The sequence below is a fragment of the Chionomys nivalis genome, chromosome 5 (assembly GCF_950005125.1).
Source record: "Chionomys nivalis chromosome 5, mChiNiv1.1, whole genome shotgun sequence".
NCBI classification, from domain to species: Eukaryota; Metazoa; Chordata; class Mammalia; order Rodentia; family Cricetidae; genus Chionomys; species Chionomys nivalis.
Window position 1 is genome coordinate 87,354,331 of NC_080090.1, and position 12,650 is coordinate 87,366,980.

Below are 12,650 nucleotides of genomic sequence, written 5' to 3' on the forward strand. Positions count from 1 at the left end.
GCCTAAGGAGATAGGAAAAGAAGATAAGGGGGAAAAGGTCCCAAATGAACAGCCCTTTTTTTGTTTTACCCAGGGAGCAGGGCCGTTTGATGGGAGCTTGGCACTTCCTAAATCCACCCTGAAGACAATAGGTCACATTCACCGGGGCCACTACCCCACAAGACTCCCCCAAGGCAGTCAGCAGAGGAGGGGCACCAGGCAGATTCCTCTTTGAGTCTGCTGTCCTGCTACTTATGGGGCTGGGGGGTCAAGCCACACAGCCTCTTGGACAATGGGCACTATTGAAGGCACCTGAGGGGTGGGACTCTGAGACTCTTGCTTTGAAGGTTGGGGAGCTGGAGGTTGGGGATGGTGGACCTCTGAGCATCCTGGGAAAGGGCACGAATGGTGTCTGCTGGCCCTGAGGACCTTGGAATACTTGGAGCTGAGGTGGAGATTTGGTTTCCAGTTCTGTCCCTGACCTTAAATCGTTGTGAAATTTGTCCCGTGAAATTTGTCCCCGTGCAGTGGGTGCAGTGTGCTCTGAACCGTCGGGGACGCACGAGACTCAGGATCACCATGGTAAAGGAGAGAAAGCATTATAGAGCAAATTTAGGCAAGTGTTCTGGAAGCTCCACAGGCTCCACCCCTTCCAGGAGCATATGTAACGGAGCCAATGGCAATGCTTAGGATCCCAGCGGCCTTTGCCGGAAGAGTTGCGGATTCCATGGCCAAAGATGTAGCCAGAGACCTCTGAAAGAGGTGTGGAAATCCACCATGCGGGACTCCTGCCTGATGCCAGGTGGTTTTTTTCCAAGACATCTTGTACTAGACTGTCCTAGCCCTGAATTGTCCTTCCATTCCTCTATGATAAAACAGAAGCTCAGAAGTGTGATGGAGTCGATAGTGGGGGGCTTCGGCGATGCGCGGCTGGAAGTGTCCCCGGGAAGGCGAAACGAATTTGCTTCAGTACATGATAGGGACTCGACAAATATTTGTTGAATGAATGAACGTACGAATTGTCTGCAAGCCCAACCCAAGGGATAGTTTGTAGATGCATTGCTTGTGGGGACTGGGGAGACTCCCAAGGTCACTCAGAGTTGTCAAGGTGTAGCCAGACAACTTGCTGAAGAAATCCAGAATGCAAAGGACCCACGCATGTGGGCGCCACTCGGGGGAGGGGCAGACACGTGGATGGGCACTGTTTCTATGAGCCCTTCCCCATGCTCCTGCATAGACAGCGTGTCTTATTCCTGCAGCATTTCTTGCCATGGTGTTGTAGTATGGAGCATTGCCACCGGGCGTGGTGTGCCCAGTCTTTCAAATACACTTACCCTGTGAAGATGTCGGTGGGCAGCTCCGAGCTTGTTTACTTTTGCATTTTGATCGCCTAGCCCTACTGCCTTGAAGTGAGACTTCACTCTGAGCCTGTGCAATGAGCGAATGATTATATGTCGGACTCTTTGAACAAAGCAAAACCTGAAAACAAAACTCTTCCCGTTGGCATCCAGTACTGTCCAGTGCAGTGGGCAGTCTGGCCTGCTCTGCATTTTGGCCAGGAAATTCCTAGAAAGCCGATGAGTCATCAGACTCCTGCTGTAGCCAAGTGACAGTGGCCATCAGGACCAAACCGCGGGTCTCTCTGCTGAGGCACCATGTCTATCAGGGAATTTTTGGCTATACTCTTGGGCAGAGAGGGTACTGCTCAGTTGACTGGATAACCAAGGTTATCTGCAGATATCCCTTCTCTTCTAAATGAGCCATAGATATTCTGGGCTACCAACCAGTCTAGTGTGAGCTTCATTAACTGTTCCCTCTGAGCCCCCTGGCTTGCTGTAGTACCTTTCAACTCCCACACAGGCTATCTGATTTAATTCTAGAACCAGCTATGTGGTATCTACATGCTACTCGTGTGTTTGCACGAGTAAACAAAAGGGAAATAAGCTGCCCCAAGATCACAAAGATCTTCATGGAAGAGATGGGAAGTGAATTTGGTTAAGTGTATGCTTGTTATATCTCTTTGCCTTTGAACCTGTAGAAGCAAGGGTGGGTTGCTAAGCCACACCCACCTTTTTGATACTCTCAGCCAGGCTTTTGAACAAGCCCCAAAGGGGATCTGGATGCAGATAGCTGGGACCTTCAGAACAACTTGAGCCCTCTTGGGCTCTTCTCTCCAACTTCTTCACAGTTTCAGAAAAATTCCAGACAGGGAGGCTTTACCTAATTGGACAGGACAAGTGAGCTGAGAGGCTCCTTTGAAGCTGAATCATAGGTGGGAGGCCAAGATGGAGGAACCTGGACCAAAAGTGAAGAGTCAGAGGTGGTACCAGTGGGCAAGTGGCCCTGAAGACTAAAAGGCATCTTGGGAGCACAGTGGATGGAATAAATTATGGAACAGTTAGGGTTGAGTAGGGACATGAAAATATAGAGAAGCAGCCATGGAGCTGAGCTAAAAAGCACAGAGACAAAGAAATAGAGACAGATTCTCTGAAATAGAAAGCAATGAAAACATTCACACCAGTAGCATCTCAGCCTTGGGTTTCATTAGCTCACCGTCTGTTTTCATGACAAAAGCAAGCCAACCGTAGCCCCTCATCTCTCTCAGGAGCAGGGCAGATTCTGCATTGGAAGTCTCTGTTTTACTCTCACCTTAGGGCTGAAAGTTGTATTGGTGCCTCCCTCCCTCCCTCTTTCCCTCCTTCCCTCCTCCCCTCCTTCTCTCTTTCCGTCCCTCCCTTCCTCCCTCCCTTTAAAACTGCTTCTCTTGAGCTAGGAACTTGTCTTTTGAATACGAAGATAATTAGGAAAGAATTTCTGTCATAAAAATATCCAGTATATTGGGAGGAAAGCTGAACCATAATCCCTAGGGGGGTCACTTCCAGGAGGCTGGATGTGTGATGCTCCCCTAGAGGGCTTTCCCAGATTCTTTCTAATCCTCTATAATGTCTGAATCAATCCAAGGGCCTCTGCGTTAAGCCTGTCCTTGGTTTCCATTGCACATGTGTGCCCCCACAAAAACACCACACACGCACACGCACACACACATACACACACGCATGCACGCGCGTGTGCACACACATACACTCACGCACATGCTCACACGGCTTACCCACACGCCATACTGACTTTAAACAGGTCTGGGAATTTCTGAGTTATGCAGAGAATTCCACAGTGTTCATCAGGTACCCTCTTGCCAAACCTCATCTTTGAGCTGTTCCTGCTAAGGAACAGCTATTTTTCAGATGAGTAAGCTGAGGTTAAACCTGTAAGTCAGACACTAGATCTCCCTGAACTGACTGTCCATCCTTGGGCCTCTGGCATTGTGGCTTCTTGCATGAGTGCCTTGTACGGAGCCTGTGTCAAGGGTGTGGGCAGGATCATGTTTTGGGCAGAGTAGCCCAGTGACTTATACAAACACCTCAAGGCCAAAGACAGAAAGTCTTCACTTATGCCCTGAAATGCAGGATCTGACCTGTGCCTCAGGCTGCCAGCTTCAGGAGCACATAGGAACTGGAAGGATGTAGCACTTCCGGCAGGAAATCAAATCCTCAACTCTTCCCAGGGAAAGGAGCTCAGAGGTTTAGCACCCCCAGATTGGGGTATCACTGTCTGGTCAGAACGTGGGGGAAGGGAGTGAGGTGATCAGGGTGATGCTTGCTTGGGGTTCAGTCTTCTCACACGGGGAACCTGAGCTGATACCATTTTCCTGGCCCCATGATAGGCATGAAGGATCCAAGACCCAGTAAAAACCAGTTCTGAGGGGTCAAGACCCTGACAGGAGCAGACAGAAGGGGCTTCCAGAATGTATGTGACAGCGCTGAGGAATCCTAGGCCAGAAGAGGCTCAGGGGGCCTTTGAAGTGGGTGGTCTGGTCAGGACCTGACTGGATAGGTTATAGTCCCTAAAGTCTGTCACTAAGAAACCAGCTGTCATAGAGCCATGCAGTGGGCCATGAGGAGGCCTCAGGGTTTGGCTGAGGTACCTCCTTCCTCATTTCACAGACCAGAAACCCAAGTTTTCTCTGGCGCAGAGAAAGCCAGCAGCTTTCCCGAGGTCCTGGGCTGGGAGCTAAGAAGGCAGCTTAGCTGGTCCCTCAGGGCTCTCACCTGTAAGTTTCTCCTCCACAAGACTTTCCTCCCAGTTCTCAGTTCTGCACCACTCAGTCCATTTTTCTCTCCTGAAGATACCCCAGGTCTCCCCGCTGACTGTTGGGAGGGGAGCAGGTCTGCTGGGCTGGGGAACTTAGGGGCTGATGCTCTAACTGGGAGAGTTCTGCAGTTTCTAGAAAGAGGAGGCCCGGTGCTGGTGAGACAGTATAGTAAGTAAAGGCACTGGCTGCCAACTGCTGACCTCCATGGTGGAACGAGAGAACAGCCTCCCACTGACCTGTGTGTGTGTGTGTGTGTCTGTGTGTCTGTGCATGTATATGTGTGTGCATGTATATGTATATGTGATAAATAAACAAAATGAAGGGAAAGAGGCAGTGATACTTCTCAGAAACAGAAGTTGATGGCCTAGGTGGGAGTGTCGAAGACAGCTAAAGCCAGCCTGGAATGCTGAGACCAGACGTGAGGACAGGTCTGGCGGGTACGAGTTCTGGGCTGTTGGTGGTAACGGACAGGCCTCCTGACGGCAATTCTGACTCTGGGACTCTGTACCTTAGTAACTGGATATAGGGATACTTTCAAGAACAGGAAGTAGGGAACCCAATCCTCCAGCTCAGTGAAAATTGAAATGGCTGAAGAAACACAAAATTGGTCATCTTGGTTTCCAGGGCGGCATCCTGTCTCTACATCTGGCTTAGCTCGGGCAGCTTGGGGATGAGATGGGAAAAGTGTTTGTGATTTGGGGTGGGAGAAGACAATGTCTGTCTGTCTTTCCTTTAGGAAAGAGGGTAAGCCTAGAGGTTACTTATCATCCACTATCCTCCCAGGGTCCTGTGACTCTAACCACAGACCTCTGCCAGTGGGAAACGCTGGGCTTTCCAAGGTGTGAAGTCTCCCTGCGGCTTCTTGAGGACAGGCCCGAGAGGCATCAGACTGACTTAGGCAGATGTCCAGGGTCCTGATACTTACTAGTCATGTGACCTTAGGAGTCGCATTAGCCTGCTTGAAGTTCAGCCTGTCCATCTCTGAAAGGTGACTCGTGGCAGAAGGAGGTGTGGTAAAGCAAACTCCTTTCTTTGGGCACAAACTCCTGCTCTGAGGTGATCACACACTGTCTGGCTACTGGCCTATCTTCTCTACTTCTGATAGCCTTCAAGCGTTCTGCCCCAGAGAGTCCCAGAGATTCTGTCCAGCCAGGTGATGCCTTTGTCTTCTACAGCAGATGATCCCACGAAGCTAGGACCACAAAGCTCCCTCTTGCTAACCTTCCCTCAGGACCTCCAGGCCTTGCAGGCATGTGTCAGACAGCTTCAGCAGGGGCTTCCCTTGAGCTGCCACAGCAGGACCAAGCCGCTCAAGCGGAACATGTGCCCTCACTGGTACCTTGGGAACTGGCCCCTCTGCGGAGTGCGTAGTGGCAAGGGTGTGTGTGTCCATGTGTGAGTGTTGGTGCATGGCACTGAATGAGAAGCCTTTTACGAAGGGCAGGGACAGAAGACACACAGTTCACCTGTCCCCTTTGCTCCTTCCCTAACCTTCTCGTGTTCCCTAATGAGCTGTGGTCTTGGCAGTTCTTGGTGAGACTGGCCCCTCACTTAGTTGGAGTGAGCTCTCAGACCTGTAGATGCCTGCTGTGCTCCTGCCTGGAATAAACCAGGCTTTTTGGGGGTGGCGCTCACCCTCTGTGTGGAGGGCTTTGTGAGAAATCCTGCACCTGTGCTCCCAACACAACCAATTTACCCCAGAGTTTCCCTTAGAGGCTCTGCTTACGGGGGCGCAAATCTGTCAGCTCCTCCTCTCCCCCAACAAAGTAAACATATTGCTGATTTTTAAATATTTATTTATTTAAACCTCTGAGGTCTGGGCACTTAGGACTCAGAGCCTCCCTCCCCTTTTTTTCAGAATTCTTCCCCAAACCATCTCCAAGGCTAGGGTGGACGCAGCAGTGCTGTCAGCCCTACGGAGGGCAAGTCCATCCTGAGCAGGAGCCTGGGACAAACTCAGGGTTCCTCAGACTCCTTGACTCCCCCTGACCAGCCTCAACTCCACTTGGTTTCTGGGAGTCGGGGGTCGGATGGTGTGTGTGGAGTTCCCTAGTGAGGTGAATTCAGGAAAAGTATCTCTCTGGGTCCCCTCAGCAAGCAGGCAGGCCCCAGGTGAGGACAAAGGCTGCTTGGGTCTTGTTGGGTCCATACTTCAGATACATCTCCACCTCTGGAGCATAGGTCAGAGCCACTGGGAGTGGCTTTGGAAGGTCTCTTGGAGGCTTCCTCCCCTGTGGGCCAGTTCCCACCATTTCTTCATGACCGGGCTCCAGCCGGGGTTGCTCAGAGTTCTGCTTCTCTCAGCCTGCTGGTATAGTCATTGGCTATGATTCCAGTCAAAGACATTTTCAGGGTGCAGGCAGGGTGCCAAGCTTGTGGGCAGGGTCTGGACTGCTCCACTGAGCAAGGAGCTGAGAGGCAGCCAGGGCTCATGTCAGACCGGGACGTGACCACCAGCGCTGCTCGCCAAGGGCAAGAGGCATCTGTAGGAATATGCCGCAGGCAATGCCACCTCTGCCACCCCCGGCCCTGGAAGGGCGCTGAGCTTGTCAGTCTCTGCAGCCAGAGCTCCTGAAGGTTGGCTCTGGCTTTCCCCAAGGAATGAGAATGCAATTTGTATTGTTAATGTTTTTGAGACCGAGTCTCGCAAGGTAGCCCAGGCTAGTCTCAAATTCTCAGCTCTCCTGCCTCAGCCTCTTGAGTCCTGGATTTTATAACAGGAGTGTGTCACCACCCTCAGTTTAAGCAAGTTCCTGAAATTTTCTAAGCTGTTTCCTCATCTGCAAAACGTGGGTAACAAAAGCACCTACCTCAGAGGAATGTGGGGAAGATTAAATGTGATCATTCCCAGGAAGCACAGGGCTGGAATCACTTCCTCCACCCAAGAGCCTGCCGCTCCACCCCTGTGCCCCTCTCCCCCTTCCCCCTCCCGCCTCCTGCTCACTGACACTGTCCTTTGTGTGAAGCCCTCGCCAGCCATCTGGGAATGTTCTCCTTTCCCTGGTTCCTAAGACTGCTTAGCCTTATCTCCTGGACGCCTGTCTGCTTGCTTAGGCTGGCCCACCCGCTCACCTTAGGCGGTGGCTTCAGCTGATACTTGGCCAGGTGCTATCAGGGCCTTGGCTCTCATGGTCACCCTGCTCCTGGGGCTCATCTCTTTACCCCTGGCACGTAGGAGTTGGGCACGTGCTTTCTCTGTTTCCTTCCTGGACCAAATGTACTAAGCATGTCAGCGTGGTGTTTTGTCCTGCTAGTCAGCTTTCTGTGGCCCAGATAAGATACCAGGAGAAGCAACTGGAACGAGGAGACATTTATTTTTAGTTCACCATTCCAGAGGTTTCAGTACATGGTTAGTTGACCCCACTGTCTTTGGCTCTGTGTGAAGCAGAACCTTCCCGCCCCCCCCCCCCCGGGGCAGACACTGCATGGTGGGACAAAGCCACCAGGAAGCGGGGTGGGGGGAAGCAAATCACCCAACAACCATCTTCTTCAAGGCAGGCTGCACCCCAGCAGTTTCTTCCAACAGCATCCGCCCGTCAGCTGCGGAACCAGCCTTAGCATACGAGCTTTGGAGACACTTCAGCTACAAGCTGTAACATCCAGTGATGTCATCGACATGGCCGACCTGGGTCCTGCCTCAGAGTAGTTAGAAGAAACATAATTAACTCAGCTACATGCTGTGCAGGGCCAGGAGTTCCCACAAGGAACCTGGGTTGCGGCCTGGCCCACTGGCTGGGGACCTCATTTTCTTGTTTGTCTGAATCTCCCTCGGACTTAGTACTGTAGTGTCCTGGCTTTAGGTTTGAGATTCTCCGTTTTTTTCTCCTTCAGGCTTGTTTTGTTTTGGATCTGAGATTGAATCCAAGGCTGGGTATCTACCACTGAGCTACACTCCAGCACTCCTCAACCCCAAACTTGTTCTTGCAGCTTTTGTTAGTTTATTTGTTGTTGTTGTTCATAAGTCGCAAAGCAAGGGCATCTGGAAAACTCTGCCCTTCTTCTGTATTTTGGAGCTCTAGCCCTTGAGAGACAGTTGTCACAGGGAGACACATGGCCAGGAGCTACATCACCATGTACAACAGAAGCATGGATGTTGGGTTCTCTGGTTCAGACTGCCAGTTTCTATCATCAGAAATAACACCACAGTGAGGATGTTGGGCACAGCCTCCTTTCCCTATGTGACTGTGTCCCCGCTGATGGGGAGACAAGCCACTTCTGTGTCCTGGCTTAGGTCATGGGTGTTGCTTCTTCCTTCTTTTCTCCCTGGCTTCTGGCTTCATCATGCCTGCTGAAAGCGGCCTGGCGAATGCGAAGGCATCTGGGCCTAACTCGAGCTCGTGCAGCCAAAGGCACTGCTAGCCTTGGTTTCCTCTCTTTAGAGTGGGTCAGGGGAGTTCTCTCTTGTATTATAATCCACTGCAATGTGGTTTCCTTCACAGCAGGAACTGAGTCTCTAACACACGCCTGGTTGCAAATCTCACATAGGTCCGGGTGATAAGAGCTCGCACCACTTCTTGGAGCTCAATATGACAGAACCCAGGAGGGTATCTGGGAAGAGGGGCCGTAGAGGGTCTCCTCTTAGACACTTGCTTTCCCCTCAGACCTGCGATTTGGATGTACCAGTCTCTGCTCTTAGTCAAGGTGAGTTGGGTTCCTAGCATCACTTTGAGAAGGACTTCTGTCATGCTGCTTTTTAGATGTAGGATAAATAAGACGGGCAGAAGGCCCAGCCATCCTGTCTCCAGGACGAGCAGCGAGGGTACTTGGGATTAGGAAAACACCCAGTGGCTTGGTGGCTTCTAGGTCACTCTTATTCTCTTCCTGGAAATAGTACGTGGGTTGATGGCAGAAGTGGTGCCGCTCACAGAGTCTGAAAACAAACAGTGCTCCAGTCAGGTGTTGTGACACACGCCTGTAGTCCCGTGCTCTGCAGGCTGTAGGGACAGAGACTCCTGGCTTTCCTTGGTCATATAATGAGTCCGAGAAGCCTGGGCTACATGAGATATCGTCTCGAACAAACAAACAACAGCTAGCCAGTTGTGTGCAGTGGCACCCATCTTCAATCTCAGCACTTGGGAGGCAGAGGCAGGTGGATCTCTGTGAGTTCGATGCCAGCCTGGTCTACAGAGCTAGTTCCAGGACAGCCAGAGCTACACAGAGAAACCCTGTCTTGAAAAACAAAAGTAAAAAATAAAAAAATAAATAAACAAAGCAACAACAAGGATCCTGGTGCTTCACTAATGCATCTGGGTTTGAGCGAATGACTCACTGTTGTGAAACCCTAGACTTCACAGAGAGCATCCGGGAGTGCGGTCTCATCCAACTGTGCACAGCCCTGGGATGTGGGCAAGGGCTATTCATCTCCTTTCCTGTGTAGATACCGAGGGTCTGTCAGCCACAGCAGAGAATCTCAGGATTGGATTTCTGTGTACTGCCAGGCTGGACAGCAACGTGTTTGACTTATGTTCAGAAAATGTGAACCATGAGGATGGCCCTAGGAAGAGAGCATTGGGTTGATCCTGGTATCAGGGTCCTCTGTACACAGAGGGCCATCTGCCTTCCATTTGGGGAGACCTCTGGGTAGGGATACATCATTTGAGAAAAGTCCTCGGCCCAAGCAGACTGGGTGACTGAATGCTTGCCCTTTTACCTACAGTGGCCTGGCCACATCAGGTGACAGGGTGGAGTGCAGGGCAAAGGGCCATCAAAGAAGAAAGTCTGAACTGACCCAGGCACCCCTGACTTTTCTGCCCCACTGATTGACGGACACAGCATGGACACAAACACATGCGTGCGCTCAGAGCCACAGGCCCCAGGTTCCACTGACTTCTGTAGAAAAGCAGCACACTTTTAGGGTTTAGGTGAGATAGGAAGGAAGATTTCTCAGGGAAATGTAGAGGATCATACCAGACAGTGGGGGTCTTCAGAAAGATGCCTGACAGTTCCAAAAAACGGGAGAGCATGATTTCTCTCTCTGATAGTGGGGATGGGAGTGGAATCAGGGGACTTTCCAAGTGGATGAATAAGGTATGAAGTCACTAGTCCCCAAGCCTTGAAGCCTAGGCAGGAAAACAAAGGAAGAACAATGCAGACACCCTGACTGCAGGGGAACACGGCTTGTCTGGCTCTGAGCCACTGGAGGGCTGGTGAGGGGCAGACACCCTGGTGACCTCAGAGCCAGAGAATGGGGGCTAGCCCCTGCTCACTCTGCAGGAACTCTCAGAGTCCTGGGGACTGGGACAATTCTAGGAGGTAAGATTTTTTTTCTCTCTCTCCATATTTTATTAGGAGAAGTGGCAAACACATAGAAAACCCCCAGAGCCATGTGCCCATCTCCTGGAATCTTCATCCCTTAGACACACCTCCCCACTGCCCACGTCCTGGCTGCCCACCAGCCCTTTCTGGATGAACTTCAAAGCAAGGTGAGGCCATCCGTCTCCAACTAGACCAACTTTCAGTGCCGGGTCACTGACCAGTGACCAGCATTTTTCTCAGCTATTTTGAGGTAAATTTTATTCCTAACGAAACACACCAATCTTCCGTGTAGGACCGTATTCCCAGTTCCATTGCACAGCTACCCTCGGTTAACCCAGGCTCCTATTAACACCCACAGTTCATGAGGGCGAATTTCCCTGGGAGTCTAGTTCCAAGAAATCCTCATCCCATCCTAACTTCACAGCTGTTCCCAGTTTTTCCCTCTCTGATTCAGTCTGGCTGTTCCGTGACTTCACTCATGCAGGTAAAAGTCTTACTGTCTGTATTCTTGCAAAGATCCTCCCCTTAGCATATGGGGTTCTGTCTCCGAGAACAAAGTTGCTATATGAAGTCAGTTTCTCTTTGTTCAACTCTTTGAACATCTGTCAAATTTTGTTGTTGTTATTAAGGATGGAACCCAGGGCCTCACACAAAGCGCTCCACCACTGAGCTATCTCCCCACTCCCAGACATTTTTCTTAACCACTAGCAAATATGTCTCCCAATATGCTCTCTATTAAATAAGGAAATGGGGCTAGAGAGATGGCTCAGGGGTTAAGAGCACTGGCTGTTCTTTCAGAGGTCCTGAGTTCAATTCCCAGCACCCACATGTTGGCTTACAACCATCTGTAATGAGATCTGGGGCCCTCATGGAGGCAGAATGTTGTATACATAAGAAATAAATAAGTTTAAAAAAATAAGGAAATGATGCGGCTAGCACCTGTGTGCCCACTAGTGATCCACTGAAGGTCAACAGGGTTGGCTGTAGAGAGATCTGTGAGGTGGGCAAAATATTCAGCTCCCAGCTTTCACTTTCTGCTTGCAAAAGTCATCTTGGGGACAACCAACACCATTCCCCCTCCAGGATTCTTCTAATTCCAAATACTTAGGGCTCAAGCCTTCCTGCCTCCTGGAGAGAAGAGAGGGGATCTGATAAGCAGCCATTTACACAGGACAACTGCTAGTCAGGTTTCTCTGTAACTGGAAGCCTCCCCTGAGGTGTCCCCCCTGCAGCTACTTACTCCTGTCTTTATCTCCCAGTGGGCTGATAGGCCCAGTGACCTCCAGACTCTGACACCCCCTCAGGGGAGGGAGCATGAACAATTCCCATCATTCCCAAGGCTCAGTTCACCACTCCTGTGGAAACAGATTCCTTTTAAGAAACGTCACAGATTTTAATTCCTCTCAGTCTCGACCCTGGAAGTCCCGAAAGCTTCAAACTGTGATGCTGTGGAGGGGACCTGTCAGTTGACAATCAGAGTGGTCACATCGGAACAGTAAGCCAATAGACAAGCAATGGCAGGAGTGAACATATGGGAAGACCCGAAGGAAGTGACGGGAAGACTTCCCATCCCAAATAAGAAGGATTGGGAAAGGGCAGGCCGCTTCAAGGAGCCATGCCATCGTCATCCTTGTGTGTTACTCAAGAATGCCTATGCAAGAAAGCGCCTTCTCCACACCCACTCCACACCCACCCAGGCTTATCTGTGAAAAGCCACCTCCCCTGATCGCCCCCTTCCTCCCAGTTCTTTCTGTCCATTCCTCTCCCTTCTTCTGCCCCCTTCTTCTCTCCCACCATCCTCTCTCTCCCATTTCCAGGCTCCAGGGGACATTATTTTCTAGAACTTGGTTCTTTGGACTATACACATCCCATCTAGGCAAGAGGCATGGCTTTTCCTAGACCTTTTAGTTGAAATGGCCTAAGAAGCCCAGAAATTTGTTCTTAGCACATCTGCAAAGGGCAGAACAGGTTACTCCCATCAGAACTGGTGGGAGGGATGGGAGAGAGTCTGGGCACCAGGCTAGGTGCTGCTCTAAGACACCCCACAATGCACACTAAACCTTCAGATTGTGCCCTGCATGGCACCATTTTATAAAACAGCAGCGTGCTCCATTTGGAGCCCTCACGTCAAGGCAGACGTCAAAATCTAGAATGACTCTGGATTTTGTTTATGCAAGTAAACAACCACTATCAGCCCAGCATAGGTCACAAGACCTAGACGGATGATAATGTATTTACTTAAATAAAATATTCCACCTGACAACTT